Here is a 19,609-nt window from a genome sequence, read left to right on the forward strand (position 1 = left end):
TTTTCAAGCAGCATTCATATATTTTACGTAATCCGTATCCACCGCTGTAGTAGTGTATACGTTGACCTTGTAGGCATTATTTGCACACTGTTTTCTTCAACCCGCCATCGAGCTGTGTGACCTTGTTCCCATTCTGTCTAAATATCCATAATATTACCGTCTCCAGAAAAAACACCGGAGTCACTTTTTTCAAGCAGCATTCATATATTTTACGTAATCCGTATCCACCGCTGTAGTAGTGTATACGTTGGCCTTGTAGGCATTATTTGCACACTGTTTTCTTCAACCCGCCATCGAGCTGTGTGACCTTGTTCCCATTCTGTCTAAATATCCATAATATTACCGTCTCCAGAAAAAACACCGGAGTCACTTTTTTCAAGCAGCATTCATATATTTTACGTAATCCGTATCCACCGCTGTAGTAGTGTATACGTTGGCCTTGTAGGCATTATTTGCACACTGTTTTCTTCAACCCGCCATCGAGCTGTGTGACCTTGTTCCCATTCTGTCTAAATATCCATAATATTACCGTCTCCAGAAAAAACACCGGAGTCACTTTTTTCAAGCAGCATTCATATATTTTACGTAATCCGTATCCACCGCTGTAGTAGTGTATACGTTGACCTTGTAGGCATTATTTGCACACTGTTTTCTTCAACCCGCCATCGAGCTGTGTGAGCTTGTTCACATTTTGTCTAAATATTGATAATATTATCGTCTCTAGAAAAACCACTTGTTACTTTTTTTCAAGCAGCATTCAGATATTTTACGTAATCCGTATCCACCGCTGTAGTAGTGTATACGTTGACCTTGTAGGCATTATTTGCACACTGTTTTCTTCAACCCGCCATCGAGCTGTGTGACCTTGTTCACATTTTGTCTAAATATTGATAATATTATCGTCTCTAGAAAAACCACTTGAGTTACTTTTTTTCAAGCAGCATTCATATATTTTACGTAATCCGTATCCACCGCTGTAGTAGTGTATACGTTGACTTTGTAGGCATTATTTGCACAGTGTTTTTTCAACCCGCCATCTAGCTGTGTGTATTATCGTTTCCAGAAAAACCAACTGAGTTTTTGTTGTTGTTGTTGTTTTTTTAAAAATAATGCCAGGCAAAGGCAGGCCGCCACGCAGAGGCCGTGCTAGGGGCCGTGCTGCTATGCAATCCTGTGGCCCTAGCAAATTGCCCAGTTTTAAAAAGCCAATGACCCTGAACTCCCAAAATGCTGAAGAGGTAGTTGACTGGCTTACACAGCACACCCCATCCTCTACCGTTTCTAACTTTACCACAACATCCTCCTCATCCTCCACTGCTATGGCCACCCCACGTAACACTTCCTCCACCACCGGTGCCCCTTCTTCACTGGGGTCAGAGGAGTTATTTTCCAATGAGTTTCTTGAACTGAGTAATGCGCAACCATTATTGCCAGAAGAAGATGAAGGAGATGAGGACCTTACACCAGATTTAATTCTGGCAGAGAACACGATAGAGATGGACATAATGAGTGATGAGGAGGAGGTCCCCGCTGCTGCTTCCTTCTGTGATGTGTCAGAAGAAATTGATGCATCTGAGGAGAATGATGATGAGGAGATTGATGTTTTGTGGGTGCCTAGTAGAAGAGAGCAAGAGGAGGGTAGTTCAGATGGAGAGACGGAGAGTCAGAGAGGCAGTAGGAGAATAAGACTTAGAAGAAGCAGGGAGGACAGCCCGCAGGGATCAGCAGGGCAACAACATGTATCGGCACCTGTGTTCAGCCGGCCAACGCACCCGCCATTGCCGCCAATACCGCCAACTCCGCCAACTTCTACTGTTACCGCCAGATCGCACACTTCCAAAAAGTCAGCAGTGTGGGATTTTTTTAATGTGTGTGCCTCTGACAAAAGCATTGTAATTTGCAATGAGTGCAGTCAGAAACTGAGCCTTGGTAAGCCCAACAGCCACATAGGTACAACTTCTATGCGAAGGCACATGAGCGGCAAGCACAAAGCACTTTGGGAGCAACACCTCAAAGGCAACAGGCAAACTAAAAGCCACACTCCTTCTGGTCCAGCATCTTACTGCTCTACCTCTGCTCTCCTTGACCCGTCTGAACCACCCTCCACTCCGCCTTCCACCTTGACCACCTGTTCCCATTCCCAGTCATCTGCCACCAGCCAAGTTTCTGTGAAGGCCATGTTTGAGCGTAAGAAGCCAATGTCTGACTGTCACCCCCTTGCCCGGCGTCTGACAGCTGGCTTGTCTGCACTCTTAGCCCGCCAGCTTTTACCATACCAGCTGGTGGACTCTGAGGCCTTCCGCAAATTTGTAGCAATTGGGACACCGCAGTGGAAGGTACCCAGCCGCAATTTTTTTTCTAAAAAGGGAATACCACACCTGTACCAACATGTGCAGAGCCAAGTTACCGCATCTCTGTCACTTAGTGTTGGGCCAAAGGTCCATATGACTACTGACGCATGGTCCTCCAAGCATGGTCAGGGCAGGTATGTCACCTACACTGCCCACTGGGTGAACTTGGTAATGGCTGGGAAGCAGGGAATGGGTAGCTCAACAACAACAGTGGAGTTGGTGTCACCGCCACGGATTGCACGCGGTTCTGCCACCACCTCTACTCCTCCATCGCTCTCTACCTCGTCTTCTTCTTCTTCTTACTCTGCTGCTGGGTCCTCCTTCTCCTCCTCCACACCTGTGCACCCCCAGCTCCCCCTAGGCTATTCGACGTGCCAGGTACGCCGTTGTCACGCTGTCTTGGGGATGACGTGCCTGGAAAGCAAAAACCATACCGGATCTGTACTCCTGTCATCTCTGCAGTCACAGGCCGATCGGTGGCTGACCCCACACCAACTGCAGATCGGAAAAGTGGTGTGTGACAATGGAAGCAATCTGTTGGCAGCGTTGAGACTAGGCAATTTAACACATGTGCCCTGCATGGCACATGTGTTAAATTTAATAGTCCAACGTTTTGTCTCCAAGTACCCAGGATTCCAGGACGTTCTCACCCAGTCCAGAAAGGTGTCGGCCCATTTCAGACGTTCCTACACAGCCATGGCACGCCTTGCTGACATTCAGCAGCGCTACAACATGCCAGTCAGGCGTTTGATTTCTGACAGCCAGACTCGCTGGAATTCAACGCTCCTTATGTTGGAACGTCTGCTGCAACAACAAAGGGCCGTCAACGAGTACCTTTTTGAACTGGGTGGTAGGACTGGATCTGCACAGCTGGGGATTTTTTTCCCCCGTTACTGGGTGCTTATGCGCGATGCCTGCAGGCTCATGCGACCTTTTGAAGAGGTGACAAATATGGTCAGTCGCACCGAAGGCACCATCAGCGACCTAATACCCTTCGCTTTCTTCCTGGAGCGTGCCGTGCGACGAGTGACAGATGAGGCTGTAGACCAGCGTGACGAGGAGCTGGAAGCGCACGATTTCTGGTCGGAATCACCAGAACGAACCCAGGCACCTGCTGCAACGCAGGGAGAGGTGCCAGAAGTGGAGTCAGAGGAGGAAGGTGGCTTTGTGGAGGAGGAGGAGGAGGACCAACAGGAGCAGGCTTCCCAGGGGGCTAGTGGTGACCTTTTGGGGACCCCTGGTCTTGTACGTGGCTGGGGGGAGGAGACCGTGGATGATGCAGTCCTTGATAATGAGGAAGCGGAGATGGATAGCTCTGCATCCAACCTTGTGAGAATGGGGTCTTTCATGCTGTCATGCCTGTTGAAGGACCCCCGTATCAAGAGGCTTAAGGAGAAGGACCTGTACTGGGTCGCAACGCTACTAGACCCTCGGTACAAGCATAAAGTGTCAGAAATGTTACCAACATACCACAAGTCCGAAAAGATGCGGCATTTACAAACCAGCCTGCAAAACATGTTGTACAATGCTTTTAAGGGTGATGTCACTTCAGGAACTCATCAACATTCCAGGGGCAGAGGTGCCAGTAATCCTGCCACGAGCACACCTGCAAGGACAAAGCCCTTTGGCCAGTCTGTAACGTCAGACATGCAAATGTTTTTCTGTCCAAGGCAGCGCCACAACCCTTCTGGATCCACCCTCAAAGAACGCCTCGACCGGCAGGTAGCGGACTACCTGGCATTAACTGCAGATATCGACACTCTGAGGAGCGATGAACCCCTGGACTACTGGGTGCGCAGGCTTGATCTGTGGCCAGAGCTGTCACAATTTGCCATGAACCTCTTGTCTTGCCCAGCCTCAAGTGTGCTCTCAGAAAGGACCTTCAGTGCAGCAGGAGGGATTGTAACTGAGAAGAGAACTCGCCTAGGTCACAAAAGTGTCGATTACCTGACCTTTATTAAAATGAATGAGGGGTGGATCTCGGAGGGTTACTGCACGCCGGAAGACTTGTTCTGACTTCTATGCAGCTGTCCTTCTCTTCAAGCCTCATGACTCCACACACAGCTGTCCTTTAGCGTCCTCCTCCTCCCTCCGCCACCGTTACAAACTAGGGTGCAAACCCTACTGGTTTAATTTTTTCTGGCCTCTGTGCTTCAGTGGCTGCAACCAAAAAAACTGGGCAAACAATGTCTACAAGGTCAACGTATGGCAAAAAATGACTATTTTCAGCATTTATATGGCATATTTTTTCTGGCCTCTGTGCTTCAGTGGCTGCGGCCAAAAAAACTGGGCAAACAATGCCTACAAGGTCAACGACGTTGACCTTGTAGGCATTGTTTGCCCAGTTTTTTTGGCCGCAGCCACTGAAGCACAGAGGCCAGAAAAAATATGCCATATAAATGCTGAAAATAGTCATTTTTTGCCATACGTTGACTCAACGTATATGGCAAAAAATGACTATTTTCAGCATTTATATGGCATATTTTTTCTGGCAACTGTGCTTCAGTGGCTGCGACCAAAAAAATGCATATTTTCTGCATTTATATGGCATAATTTTTCTGGCCTCTGTGCTTCAGTGGCTGCAACCAAAAAAATTTATATTTTCAGCATTTATATGGCATAATTTTTCTGTCAACTGTGCTTCAGTGGCTGCGACCAAAAAAATGCATGTTTTCTGCATTTATATGGCATAATTTTTCTGGCCTCTGTGCTTCAGTGGCTGCAACCAAAAAAGTTTATATTTTCAGCATTTATATGGCATAATTTTTCTGTCAACTGTGCTTCAGTGGCTGCGACCAAAAAAATGCATATTTTCTGCATTTATATGGCATAATTTTTCTGGCCTCTGTGCTTCAGTGGCTGCAACCAAAAAAATTTATATTTTCAGCATTTATATGGCATAATTTTTCTGGCAACTGTGCTTCAGTGGCTGCGTCCAAAAAAACTGGGCAAACAATGTCTACAAGGTCAACGTATGGCGAAAAATGACTATTTTCAGCATTTATATGGCATATTTTTTCTGGCAACTGTGCTTCAGTGGCTGCGTCCAAAAAAACTGGGCAAACAATGCCTACAAGGTCAACGTATGGCAGTTGTTTAAAGAGAACAGTAGATTACTAGCCAGCAAAGCTACCTAAGCTAAAATGTCCCTCAAATCCCTGCAGACTTCTGTCCCTCCAATACAGAGCAGTATCAAGCAGATTACTAGCCAGCAAACTTACTATCATCTGTCCCTGAAATCACTAACAGCTCTCCCCCTACACTATCTCTTCCAAGCACACACAGGCAGATTTTTCAGATACATTTTTGCCCTTGATCCCCCTCTGGCATGCCACTGTCCAGGTCGTTGCACCCTTTAAACAACTTTAAAATCATTTTTCTGGCCAGAAATGTCTTTTCTAGATGTTAAAGTTCGCCTTCCCATTGAAGTCTATGGGGTTCGCGAACCGTTCGCGAACCGCTCGCGTTTTTGCGCAAGTTCGCGAATATGTTCGCGAACTTTTTTTCCGACGTTCGCTACATCCCTAATCAAAGAGTGAAGTTAGAGATCACCACAGTCCATTAGAGGGAAATACCGCCTCTCTTCATTCATTTCTATGGGATTTTTTAAGGCATTTTAATCAACTGAAGAACTTTCACTTTTACCCTTTGATAAATACATCATTTAAAATCCCATAGCAATGAATGAGAGGCGGTATTTCCCTCTAATGGACTGTGGTGATCTCTAACTTCACTCTTTGAAAAATATACCTGTATGACAACAATTTTGAACTTTTTATAGCTCCATAACATACCCTTAAGACATGGTCCATGTTTACAATTTCTTGGTGTGGACGCATAGCAGCTGTTAAAACAAGCATTTTTGCTCTTCCATAACTTTATATGGAGACAGAGAAGACACTGCATAGTTCTAACCTCCTCACCTAAATCTGGGGGCCTTGGAGTTCCACAACTCCAAAAATACTATGAAGCTGCTCAGCTAAGACAGCTTCTAGCTTGGTCTACTTTCTCACAGCTAAAATCTGCAGTAAAATCGAAAATTTAATGTTTGGGGAATTAGAAATACACCCTTATATTTGGTGTGCCAATCTAAAGACCAGCTACCTAACAAAAACCTATTACCATCTTACCATGCAGACATAGAATAAGTTCAAACATAAACACAATTTACTGTCTCAATGGCCTTTAAATATTAGTTATCTCAGTAATCCTAATGTCCCTCCAGGCATCTCTCTCTCTTTTCAAAAAAGATGGGCACTAACAGGCCTCTATACAATGAGACTTTTTGGATACAATACCTCACTTGCTACTACCTTTACTGACAATAAAGGAAAATGCCCCCCAAAGTAACCTTTACCGTTTTGAATATTTTCAGCTCCAAAATTTTCTCAAACCATATGCTGCTGTTGCTAAACTGGACCCAGTCACAGCCTTTGCTTATTTGGCTACACAAGGCCTTCCACAAAAATACCTTATCTCCAAGATTTATAAAATCTTTACACAACCTGTGTCAGACACTCCACATATACATTCATATATGACCAAATGGGATAGGCTTTTACCACACCACACTGCAGATTGGGACAGATTCCGAGAAAATGCCAAGAAAATGGTTACCTGTGTCAGACAGAAAGTATTTATAAGATTTTCGTGTTCTGGTATTATACCCCCAGAGAGTTTACATAAGCTCTTCTCAGATCACCCCACTTTATGTTGGCAAAACTGTGAAATGATTGGGTCTCTATTACATATTGTTTGAGACTACCCAGCATTGCAGCCTCTATGGGCTGAAGTTAACACTCTTATCGATCAAATGCTGGAATGCTCTGTCCTCAGAGATATAACCTCCTTTTATTGGGTAAACCAACAGTATACAAGCTGTACACAAACTGAGCCAGGTACTGGTTAATCAGATCCTAACAGCAACTCCTATGGCAATAGCAACCAAATGGAAGACCCGTACCATTCCTACTATGCAGGAGATAATCAAAAGAGTCAATGCCAACAGAGCATTTGAAGCAAATATAGCTTTAGCAAACTCATCAATCAGGAACCTTGAAGGCTGCTGGGATGCTCAGATGCACAAGGGAAACCCTGCGGATTCCCTTTTGGGGCCCCGGGCTTTCTGCTGCAGAACCAACAAGGAATTTGTGCGTTTGATAGTAATAAGTCCGTAAAGAGGTACAGGCAAGGATTAGGCAAGGCATAGTCACAAAACAGGCAAAAGGGTTGAGGCAGGTGGCAAGGATTGAAGTCAAAACAAGCAGAAGTCAAAAAACATTAAATAACGCTTCAGCAGGGTCTGTAAACAGAAGCCAGCTTGGGCACTGTTAAAATGGAGGAAGGCCTTTTTAAAGGAGAATTGGTGACAAACATTTGTATTTTTCGCCGAAAAATGACATAATGACTTTTGGCATCAAAACGCGGGAATCACAAAACTCACAACAGACACAAACGAACAGACACCAGCATCACTTGCACACGACTGGAACACGTGACATTGCCGTAAGTGAGCGTCTGCGTCCAAGAAGCCAGGGAGAGACGCGCCGGGAGGTAAGAGAACGGAGAAATCTCCCAGCGTGACTTACAATAGCTTTCTTAGAGAACAAAGTATATTGTCACTTAGATATATGGGGAATTTGGGAACTAAGGGGATATGCTTCCTGATCTTCTGTGGTATCCCTTCCCGCCTGTACCTAGAATTTAACCTACCCCCAACCTTTCATTCAAATTGATGTTTTAAATACCGCTCCTTACAGCCCCAATATTTGCTTTTTCTTATTTTTCTATGTTTATTTCCCATTTTTCTTTCTTACTATTAAGAACCATGCAGAAATGTAGCCCACTAGAAATTTCAAAAAGTTTTATATTTATGCCACTGTTATCATAGGCTTGCTGTCCTATTGCCAAATTATATACTGCTTAGAAGCAATTTGCTTTCTGCTATTCTTGAGATATTGTACAAGAGCTCTCAATAACAGTGTTTCCTTTTCATGATCTACTTTGATACTATTCTTATTCTATCCCATACTATGTTGTACATCTCTGTCTTTTGCTTGTTAAAGTCCAAGAAATGTTTGAGATTAGTATAATAAAAGAAAGGTACTTTAGCAGTAAATACTCATTGTATGGTGTGTGTGGGGGGGGTGTAAGATAATGTTTTTTTGATGTGAAGTATATAGTATTATCCCTTGGTTCCTTCCCACCTTCTGTTTCATCCCTAACACCCATAAATAATGAATTGAGCTTTCCACCTAGTTGTACCCTCTACACATTTACATCATTTAATTGATGTGAGAGCTTAAAATCATGTTTAATTTGAGTAACAAGTGAGTCTTGTGAGCGTGTGTCGAGGGGGGTCGCTAATTATCCTCTTTCATCTTTCCGCTGATGTTTAATAATAGAGCCCCAAGCTGCTTTGCTTTTCTAAGTAATCTGGCACATGTAGAAGGTAAATATCAGTGCTCCACACTCCCACACATTACTGATGCAAAGAACAAAAAAATATATTTTATTACAAACTACAAGCACCTTCAAATTAAAATATAGTACTGAAATAAGAACATGTCTAAACAAGAAATAAAAAAACCACAGCATTTCTGTGCCCAGCATCAGACCAAGTAACTAGGCAGAAATATTTATGTTCCTGTATGAGGCTCAAACATATTTTACATTGTTTTTAAGCCATAAATATTGTAGCTATTCACCGTGTTAGTTACCATCTATATATTTTTATTAGATTAATGACTCCTCAAGTAAGGACAAGGAAATGTTTTTGGTTAAGACTGTTATCAGAACAGAAACTTATCTGAACTGATTTAAATGCTAAAGAAAAAAATGTGCTAATAATGTGAAGGCAGATCTAGGCACAGAATCCAGTACCTGTACTTACATACGTCTTGGTGGGTAGTATGTTTTGTATAGAGAGAAAAAATGTCAGGGGATCCAAAAAAAAATAGGATGGATTTTATCATTGTATTTGTATAAACCAGTGAATTATAAGAAAAAATACATCCCTTATTAAACATTAAAAAAATAATATTAGGAGTTATCTCAGAGTTCCATGGCCTGCTCTTGATATGCTCACATAACTTCTTGGTTATTTCTAACATCCTTATTGAGTATACACAATTCCCTATATTAAACATTTATTGAATGTATTTCCTGCCTCCTGTAACCCTTAGGGTTACACTTGTTGAATACTGCTGATCCTTCAGTTTCTGCATAAAGAACTATACTTTTGTAAAGAAATCCTGGCCCCTATTAATTTGCATCTACAAGGCCTAAGTCAAACATCATATACTTAGGTCTGGGTCCTTTATTCATAGTATTTGGTTTACAAATAATGATGTGGTGTTTAAAGGAGAACTAAACTCCCTAACTAATGAAAACCCCTACCCCCTACCTTCCATAGTTCCCCCTCCCTGTTCCCCCCCACACATGTGTTAATATCTGTAAATGCACTTAAGTCTTTAATTACCCCTCAATGCAGAGTCAGCGCAGCTCACGGACGCCATTTTCACTGCTTCTGGAATCTTATGGTCCCTTCTGCAACTTCCATAGCTGTCGGCGCATGCGCAGTTGTTCGGGACCGGGAAAACCACTACAACTGCGCATGTGCCGAATTGCCGTTTACTTACTGAAGACTTCTGAAGCAATGAAGATGGCACCTGTGAGCTCAGCTGCGCTGACTGCATCGAGTGGTAATTAAAGACTTAGGGGCATTTACAGGTATTAACACTTGTGCAGGGGGGACAGGGAGGGGGGACTGTGGAGGGTATGGGGTTTTCATTAGTTTGGGGGTTTAGTTCTCCTTTAAGGTGTAAGTCACACTTAGGGGTTGATTTATCAAAGGTCGAATGTTAAGAGTTTTTTTAACCTCGAAACTTGAATGGTATCTAACTTAAGAAAATCCTTGAACTGCAAAAACCCAATGGGCAAGTTCGAGTCCTGCAACCCAAAAACCCGAATTGATCAAGTTTTTGACAAAAAAAAAACTTGAATTGATCGATTTTAGTTCTCGATTCAAGTTTTTGCCCAAAACCCTCAGAAAAAACTCTATCATCAAGCATGTTGTTAACCTCTTCAAATGGTTCCAGAGACCTCTGCCATTGACTTCTACAGAACCTTGACAGGTTCGAGGGTCGAGGTATATTAAATCTCGCTAAATTCAAGTTTAAAAAAAAAACGCAAATTTGAATTTCCGCAGAAAAAAAACAACTCGAACTTTAATAAATCTGTCCCTTAGCGTATGCTCCACTTTGTAGGCAGTTGGAGAAAAGCTCTGCTCCTGCCTACAAAAGAGGAGCATATGCTAAGGGGTCTATTTATAATGCTGTGTAAAAAGTGTAATGAAATATTACCAGTGTTGTTGCTCATAGGAACCAATCTTAACTTTGCTTTTGTTTTCTATCTGTGGAAATCAAGTTGCTGATTGGTTGCTCTGGGCAACATCGTCGGTAATGTTTCAATCCAATTTTTACACAGCATGATAAATAGGCCCCTAAGTGTGACTTACACCTTAAACACCACATCATTTTTCTAAATCCAAATTCTATAAAGAGAGAAAACAGTCCTAAATGATAGTCCCATGTGTGGCAAGTTCTGTACCCTAGTCACAACCCAGTGACAACTAAGACCCTATATTCTATAGCATTATCTCATTAATATATTAGCTGAAATCAGCAGATCCCCATACCGTAACCAAGGCACTCGTATATGTATATGAGCCTTTAAAATGTTTAGTGAAATATAACTATTATAGTTAAGTGGAATCCAGAAACTGACTTCCCCTTGTGCATCCACATTTGAAAATAAAAAGATTCTGAGTATTTCCTCTCTCCCTCCCCCACCCACTGCCCTAAAATCCTGTTGTTACTTGGTTGCTGCCATAAAATTTATAAAGGTTTTGCACACGTCATATTGTCAGAAAACATATATATCATCTTAACCGGAATCTATCATCTGCGAACAACGCAAAAGCTAATTTACCTGTCTGTACGCAGATATGCTGAGAAGAGCAAATTTGCTAGAGTTCCCAGCTTCCCAACTAAACTTCTGTTCTTCTCTCTCAGCACAAAGAACAAAAAGCAGTGCTCCTTAACTGATATATAGTGGTATTGCATTAGCTGTTTTACTTGTTTAATGAGCTTTCGTGTTCCATTCACATGCCCTATTTCACTGATTTGTAGAGGTTTTCCAAAGTCAGCAACACAATCAAACTTTCCTTTTTTTGTTTTGTTGTTTTATTTTAGATATCTGTAAATTCCATTTATTACAGCGTATAGTACAAAGGGCTTACAGGGACACAGTGAGGAACATTCACTAACACTGGGCAAGTATGCTACTGGGTAATAACCTATAGAAACTATTTAGTGATTACCTTTGTTCAGCCAGGTGCAGGACATGCTGTAAATGCTATCCACATATTGGCAAAGATGCCTTATGTTTCTGGGACTCTACTTTGTTAGACCACAAATACCAGAGCCTAGAGTGTTTCTAGCTAAAATGACAGGGTTGAAGAAGGAAGGGTAACATAATCCAAACCACACAGGGAAAGCAAGTTTTAAGGTCAAGGGCACAGTGGAAGGGCTGTAGCATTTTTTAAGACTGCAAGTGGGGTAGCATAAATGAAATAAAGTGTTTAATATGTAGAAATAAATGGTGTAATATGTATACTCTACCCAAGTACTCCATTCTGGACATAAGAAAAACATCTGCAAAAAAACACAGATTCCCTGTGCACATTGAGAAATGTTACTATTTTGTTAATATTACCATTACTATTATTCTCTTTTTTGCAGGAGGGTAATGGTTTGGGCAACTTTTACTTTTTCACTATATATTGCATCTCTCTGCAAACCCATAAACCCTTTTGACTTCCATTATCATGTTTACACTTCTTATACACATATATTTCTCTTTTGCCCTAACCTTTCTTCTTCTGTCATTTAAAGTGTCCAACTCCCTCTTGTCTATATGTATGACGTCCTCTTGTTTGCTACATGTCAACTTACTTTAGAGAGAACACATTATATTTCTAGCTTTCCCCTTCTTTTCATTGACTATAAACAACACTGTACTTAACTATATTATAATAATAATTGATTGATTGATTAAGAAATCAATCTTTTACTCAAGCAATGAAAATAAAACACGTAACAGCACTATATTTAGCTCTTTAATATTATACTAAATCTAAGTGACACATTAAATCTAAGAAGGCAGTTAGGTGTTTATAGGAGATGAGTGCTGCTTACTGTCACAATACTATTTAACCATTAGTTTGGTCTATAGAACATCTAAGTGGAGAAAAAAAATGTTATTGCCTATCTGGTACAATCTTCACAAAGTGAAGTGAAAGAATATCTAATATCGGAGTAGCTTCCAAAAACAGGGCGTCATAAACTACACACTTCATAAGTCATAATGTGCATGTATATATATATCTGTTAGTGTTTTGTTATATGCCATAAAGGTTAAAGAGCACATCTACTGTAAGTGAGAAAGGAATAACATGTCATAAAACATATAATGCAACAACTTAAATAGATTGGGTGTAATAAAAATGAGTGCAACTGAGTTGTAAAACTAAAGGCATCTGTTGTGGGTTCTGATATTGGTCCATTACTTGCCCTTATACTTATATCCAGTATACATGGAACTGTATATGGGGGGAGATATGAGAGCCTGACATTGGAAGTGTATTTTGGAACTGTGTTAGCAGAATAGAGACTTGCACAGGTTTCAGTCATTGGACCTATGGCCACTGTCCACTATCACCTCTTGTGTGCCTACTTGAACAGCTACCTTTCTTACAGTTGACAGCAGATGAACTCACCGCCTAATGTACTGCCCTATCTGTTTTCCCCAAAATATGGAAAGAATGCCTTTAAGTCTGGAGACAGACACATGACAAGTGGTTGCCCATCCAAATGTATCTGCAGGCACCTTATCTTACCAGAGAACAGCCTTGATGGTTATGTAGCATTCTTGGGGCTGGTGCTGATATACTAAATTGGGGTCAATACAAGATGAAGTCAGAGATACAGCTATATGATGCCATCAACAGTAAATACATGTATTCCAGTAAGAAAAAAATGCTTCTCAGTTATCTAAACATGCAGTATTCTGCAAGACAATTATATTGTGTATAAATAGGATAAGATGTAGGGAATGTAAAGGGAGATGCCACAAACCATTTGTAAAGCTCTAATTTCTCCAACCTTAGGACCTCTCATTTTTTTGTATTATAAATTTCAAAGAAACCCACCCTTGAAAGCATATTTGGCTTCAGCAAACCATTCCAGATGAATGCCATTCAAAACAGGGGTGTCGTATTTTTCATTCCTTTCATCTGACCTTCCCTTTTGTTGTTTTTGGGCTATTTTGACTTAGATAAAAAATATTTCCACTTTCATACTTCTCCAAATGAAAAACAGCCGACCTTAGCCTTAAACATTTAATGAAAGCCTGCGCAAAAAAGTTGAAACCATGTGTTTTTGATATGAGTAGGAGTAAAACAGCGTCACAGTCAGCAAAACATTCCTATTTCAAATGTAAAGATCTGTTTGTGATGTGGTTGAAGGGAGTATAGCCAGGGGAATCTGCCAACTTTCTTACTGAAATGTTAAACTTTAAATTTCAATAATTCTGCTCTCAATGCAATGCTGCATTGGACATAATATGTCCTATATGTCCTACAGAGATTAACTAGCCTCTGCACTGTTTACACCTGAAATTCAGACTATAAAATCATGCTTTGTTCAAACATGTAATCCCCCTGCATTGTTCACACCTGTAACATTTCTACTGTTCACACCTAAAACCCAGACTAGGTTCGGACTGGACATCAGGGGCCCACTGGATTACAACCCTACTGTCCTCAAACAACACTCTGCGATACGCATGCACCTGGCGGTTTGGATTAACCGCTCTGCGCTGCAGATTTTTTTTTTTGTGGGGCCGGCAGATCAAGAAAGGGGGGGTCTGGGCCTGGTTTTTTGAGTCGGACCCAGACTAAAATTGCCCACATTTTTCACCTATTCACATCTCATATGAAGGGGCACCAGCACTGTGTGCAGTGGGCTGAATAGGTTTCCCTGTCTGCTCTGTTCTGCCTTTCCTATGCCCTGCTCTGCCTGTGGAACATAGCCTGTTAGGGGTTTGTTCAGGGGGTTTGTTAGCATTTGAAAATTGTTGTTAGGGGCCCCTAAGGTGTTTAATCATGTGCTAGGTGGGTTTAGTGTTATCCACAGGGGAGGGTGAGACATATGGATTTAAGGGTATGTCTTAATATAACTTAACATTTTTCACATATGAGTGATGAGTGATATCCCTGCAGTGAACACCAACCATTTGATTTTTGGTGTGAAACCACAATTAATGTGGACCTGGTCTGGTGGTAGCATGGGTGTGGTTTAAAACAGGGAGTGGTTAACACTGGCTTCTTTTATCAGCCCTCCACCATGTAGGCCAGAAAAATTCCAGGCCTTAAGCTGGCCATAGACGTGCAGATATAGCCTTCATATCGAACAAACGCTCCGTGCAATCTCCCGACCTGCCACTAACCATTCAGATTAAATAAAATAGTAAAAGTGCAGATCAGACAATGTTCCGCCCCTTACAGCAATCGTAGGAAGATATATTATCAGCACAGAGATATTATCGGAAGCTGACTTTCTAAGCTGTCAGCTGAACGACCGATCGCCAGCTCATGGAAAATGTCGGGACACTCCACACACAGCCCGAAATTTGTATGAAACGGAGATTCGTATGATCAAATCTTTGTGTCTATGGCCAGCTTTAGTACCACAGAAGTGTGTCCCTGAACAGTAAAAATTATATCATAGGCAGAAATACACTCTACCAAAGGGCTTTGCAACCTACGCTGCCCCTCAGGGTATCATTTGTAGTTCGGAAGCATGGTATGATAAGATGAGTGCTTTATATCAATGTTGACAAACCTGTGGCTCTGTTGGAAAGAAAGCAACAGCTGAGAAACGATGGGTCATAATCTGTTTTGCCAGAGGCCATCCTACCACAGCCTGTTATTATTTTTTTTAAACAATTTGGGTTTTTGCAGTTACACAAAAAAAAGTTAAAGAAAAAAAAGGAGAGATAAAAGCAAACAAAAGAAAAAACAAGTAAACCAAAATTATAACAGCAAAAAGTCAGTTTATTACACCGCTTTCAGGTGTACATCAGTTACACATCCACATTGTCACATATGTGAGTCAAGTACAATCTATGTAAACACTAAGGGGGTTATTAACTAAATCACAAATTTATCTGGTTGGGCTTTTCGGGGCAAAAACTAGAATTTTTTGTGCAAAATAAAATAGAATTTTTCCGGATGTATTTTACCCCAAATCCGAAAATCCACCATCTCAGACCTGTCAAGGTCTTGTATAAGTCAATGGGAGAGGCACCTATCCCAATTTGAAGTCACTGTGGTCTACGCTCCGTTTTCTTGGTTCTTGGGCAAAAACCTGAAAAAAAAAGGATTTGAGTTTTTCCACGATCCGATTAAATTTAAATTTTTACTAATTCATAAGATAAAATCGAGCATGGGACTTTAGTTGAGCTATTTTTATTGATATTATGAGAAATTTAAATTTTATTAAATTACCCTCTTAGTTTCAAAGCAGTCACAGTCTATTACTCACTGTATGTATTGTTTTTATATCCTTAATAAATTGATTAAAGTCAAACTAATGGCATCTTTTCAACTTGTAAGAGAAAGATTCTACTTCCTATTAACTGGGAGAAGTTAAAGGGATACTGTCATGGGAAAAACATTTTTTATTCAAAATGAATCAGTTAATAGTGCTGCTCCAGCAGAATTCTGCACTGAAATCCATTTCTCAAAAGAGCAAACAGATTTTTTTATATTCAATTTTGAAATATGACATGAGGCTAGCCATATTGTCAATTTCCCAGCTGCCCGAAGTCATGTGACTTGTGCTCTGATAAACTTCAATCACTCTTTACTGCTGTACTGCAAGTTGGAGTGATATCACCCCCCTCCCTTCCCCCCCCAGCAGCCAAACAAAAGAACAATGGTAAGGTAACCAGATAACAGCTCCCTAACACAAGATAACAGCTTCCTGATAGATCTAAGAACAACACTCAATAGTAAAAACCCATGTCCCACTGAGACACATTCAGTTACATTGAGAAGGAAAAACAGCAGCCTGCCAGAAAGCATTTCTCTCCTAAAGTGCAGGTACAAGTCACATGACCAGGGGCAGCTGGGAAATGGACAAAATGTCTAGCCCCATGTCAGATTTCAAAATTGAATATAAAAAAAATCTGTTTGTTCTTTTGAGAAATGGATTTCAGTGCAAAATTCTGCTGGAGCAGCACTATTAACTGATGCGTTATGAAAAAAACATGTTTTTCCGTGACAGTATTCCTTTAAGTGCTAATAAAGGAGCTATTCCTGTGTCTGTTGAAAATGTTTATCCATCCAAACAGACTAAGTTTATCAAAATTTTTGGGACAACCTCTCTTGTAATATGTTATCCTGTAGAAGGGAATGTATTGGTTAACTAGTTCTAGCCGTTGGCAAGATGTATGCGCTAGGCTAGACTTCTATCTCATAGTTATCGCCAGTATAAACAAAAAAGTCAGCAGCTGTTTTTCTGTAGTGGAGGGAGCGGTATCCTTAATTTGATTTGGGAGTAAGACTAGCGGGTCCAGTGGAATAATAAGGGCTAAGGTTTTACTTGTCTGCTTTGTTACTTGTTTCCAATAATGTTGCATGAGGGAGCACTGCCATACCATATGAAAAACCAAATTTTGGGCAAAGGTCTGAAATATTAGAATTAAGTTGATGTAGATTGATTAAATGATTTCTGACCATTTGTCAGAGCAAATTAAGGGAATATTGAGCATCCATCTATCCCTCAGTTTCGGTAAGGGATCAGGATTTGGCTTGAGTACTGTACTGTAAAAATTTGAAAGCTGTGTATGGAGAATGGCCCAATGAATCATTAGTTTAATCTGATTTGATGTTTTATCAATCTCAGTATCGCAAAAGTGGGCCTGTGTAGCATGCTTCAGTTGTAAATACCTAAAGAACATGTTATGAGGGAAAGTAAATTTTTCCTGGTGAGTCGTGAAGGGTAAAAGTTTGCCCTGGTCAATGATATCACCTATGTATTTTATTCTAAAAGAGGCCCATAACTGAGGGTATGGGATGTTTTTAAATTGAAGGATTCACTAATTGAACCATAGAGGCGTATGAAGAGAACAATGCTTAGGTGCATTTGGAAAATGGACGGTTGCTTTCATAATGGAAGTGTCCCCAGTGTTTTGCCTAATACCTCTATTTAACAAATTAAATAGGAGCCTACCAAGTAAGCTTCTAAATTAGTGGAAGCATTTACCTGTGAGTGTCCACCATGCAGCATGTATTAATTTAGCTGCTAAATAGTAGAGGGTTAAGTTTGGGTCTACAAGACCACCATCCTCAGAGGGAAGTTGCAATGTAGATATGGAAATTCTGGGTGTTCTGTCTGCCCAGTACAAAGAGTTTAGAATGGAATCTAATTTTCTAAAGAAATTTGAAGGTAGTGTTAAGCTGGCAATAGACGCAAAGATCTGATCGTACGAATCGAGGATTCGTACGATTTTCGGACCGTGTGTGGTGAGTCCGACATTTTTCGTCCGGCGGAGATCGGTCGTTTGGTCAATCGGACATGTTAAAAGTCAGCTGCGGGTAATATCTCTGCATGTATTGCAGATCGTATGATTTTCAGAGGGAGACTGTCACTAGCTTTGGTCGGACATAACTTTCGTACGATTGCTGTCAGGGGCAGAACATCGGCTGATCTGTTCTTTTATACTTTATTTGATCAGAATGGTTAGTGGCAGATCGGGAGATGGGAAAGTCCGATAATACAAATCATCTTTGCATCTATAGCCAGCTTTAGAGGTATTTGCCAAAAGAAATAAAGGAACCTTTGTAACATAAGTATTTTAAACAAATTTATATGCCCCAGGACTATCAGTGGGAGTGAGGACAAAATCAAAATTTTTGATTCCAGCTTATGTATGAGGGGGGGTTAAATGAAATTCCTGGAACTTGGTTAAGTCCTTGAGGGTCATTCATAAAGTTCGCACATTGCATATTTATTTATTGGTTGTATTGCCCATGTTTTTTCCTGAATGCTAAAATATTGCACTACTGTGTCCGTCTTTCTGATTTTTATGAAATTGCATTGAGAATACATTTTCGCAAATGGCTCGCATGTGTGACTGGTGTTTTGCCCACTGTGTGATGTTTGTTGTGCGTGAAAATAGTGTTGACAGTAACTTAAATTCGCAATTTGCAAAAATTTTTTGCGAACATTTTCTGCCATCAAAGTTGTTGGATAATTCAAACGCAGAGTGTGCACATAATATTCGCAATTTGCGATTTTTGCCATATTTAAAAAACATTCGCAGTGTGAAAAAAAAATGTGCAATTCTGTTTGCACACTCTTATTCAGCTTTATAAATGTAATCATGTGCAGGGCAAATATATTCACTGTGCGAACCATTCTGCCCTGCGCGAAGTTTATAAATGAAACCCCTTGTGTATAAATACCCCCAAATACTTAAACGTGGAAACCTGTTGCTATTGGATAGGAAGTCTGTGTGTGTCACAGCCCTGTTCTTACACTGCTGTGAGTGTGTAGAATTGATCTCAGGCTAAACAAGAACCTAGTGACAATGATTTACAATACCATAAATGGTAAGGAATGCAAAGAATGATCATCACTTTTGTATTTGCATTTAAGTCTCTTCCCTATTGTCTCAAATATTACAGTGACAAAGCAAAGCACCAGAACCACTTTTGGAGCCTGCCAAGTAAATCTGCGTATAATATAAATCCAGGCGGCAGTGTGATTCTTAAGACCCAGCAATGTTTCACAATAAGAGCTTCTAATTGCAGAACAAAATAGATTCTTAATAAGGCCCCTTGGGAGCGTGAATAGCTAAAAAGCTATCCCTTTTAAAAGTAAGTGTGGTGCGCTCAAATAAAATTAAATCAGAGCTTCTGTGTGCGGTATGTCAGTGTCTTGTTATTAGATACAATTACAAATCTATTCATTTGCATATATTTTACAGACATTAGTTGAAAGTTTAAGTGAGACGTTTCCCATTCACTCACAGTAACAATATGAATAGCCATTTATTAGCCCTGCACAGGGAGCCTCGCTGAACTGAGGTTAGGCGAACAGACATATTAAACCGTCATGGCTTTTGGA

The sequence above is a fragment of the Xenopus laevis genome, chromosome 4L, assembly GCF_017654675.1.
Source record: "Xenopus laevis strain J_2021 chromosome 4L, Xenopus_laevis_v10.1, whole genome shotgun sequence".
NCBI classification, from domain to species: domain Eukaryota; kingdom Metazoa; phylum Chordata; class Amphibia; order Anura; family Pipidae; genus Xenopus; species Xenopus laevis.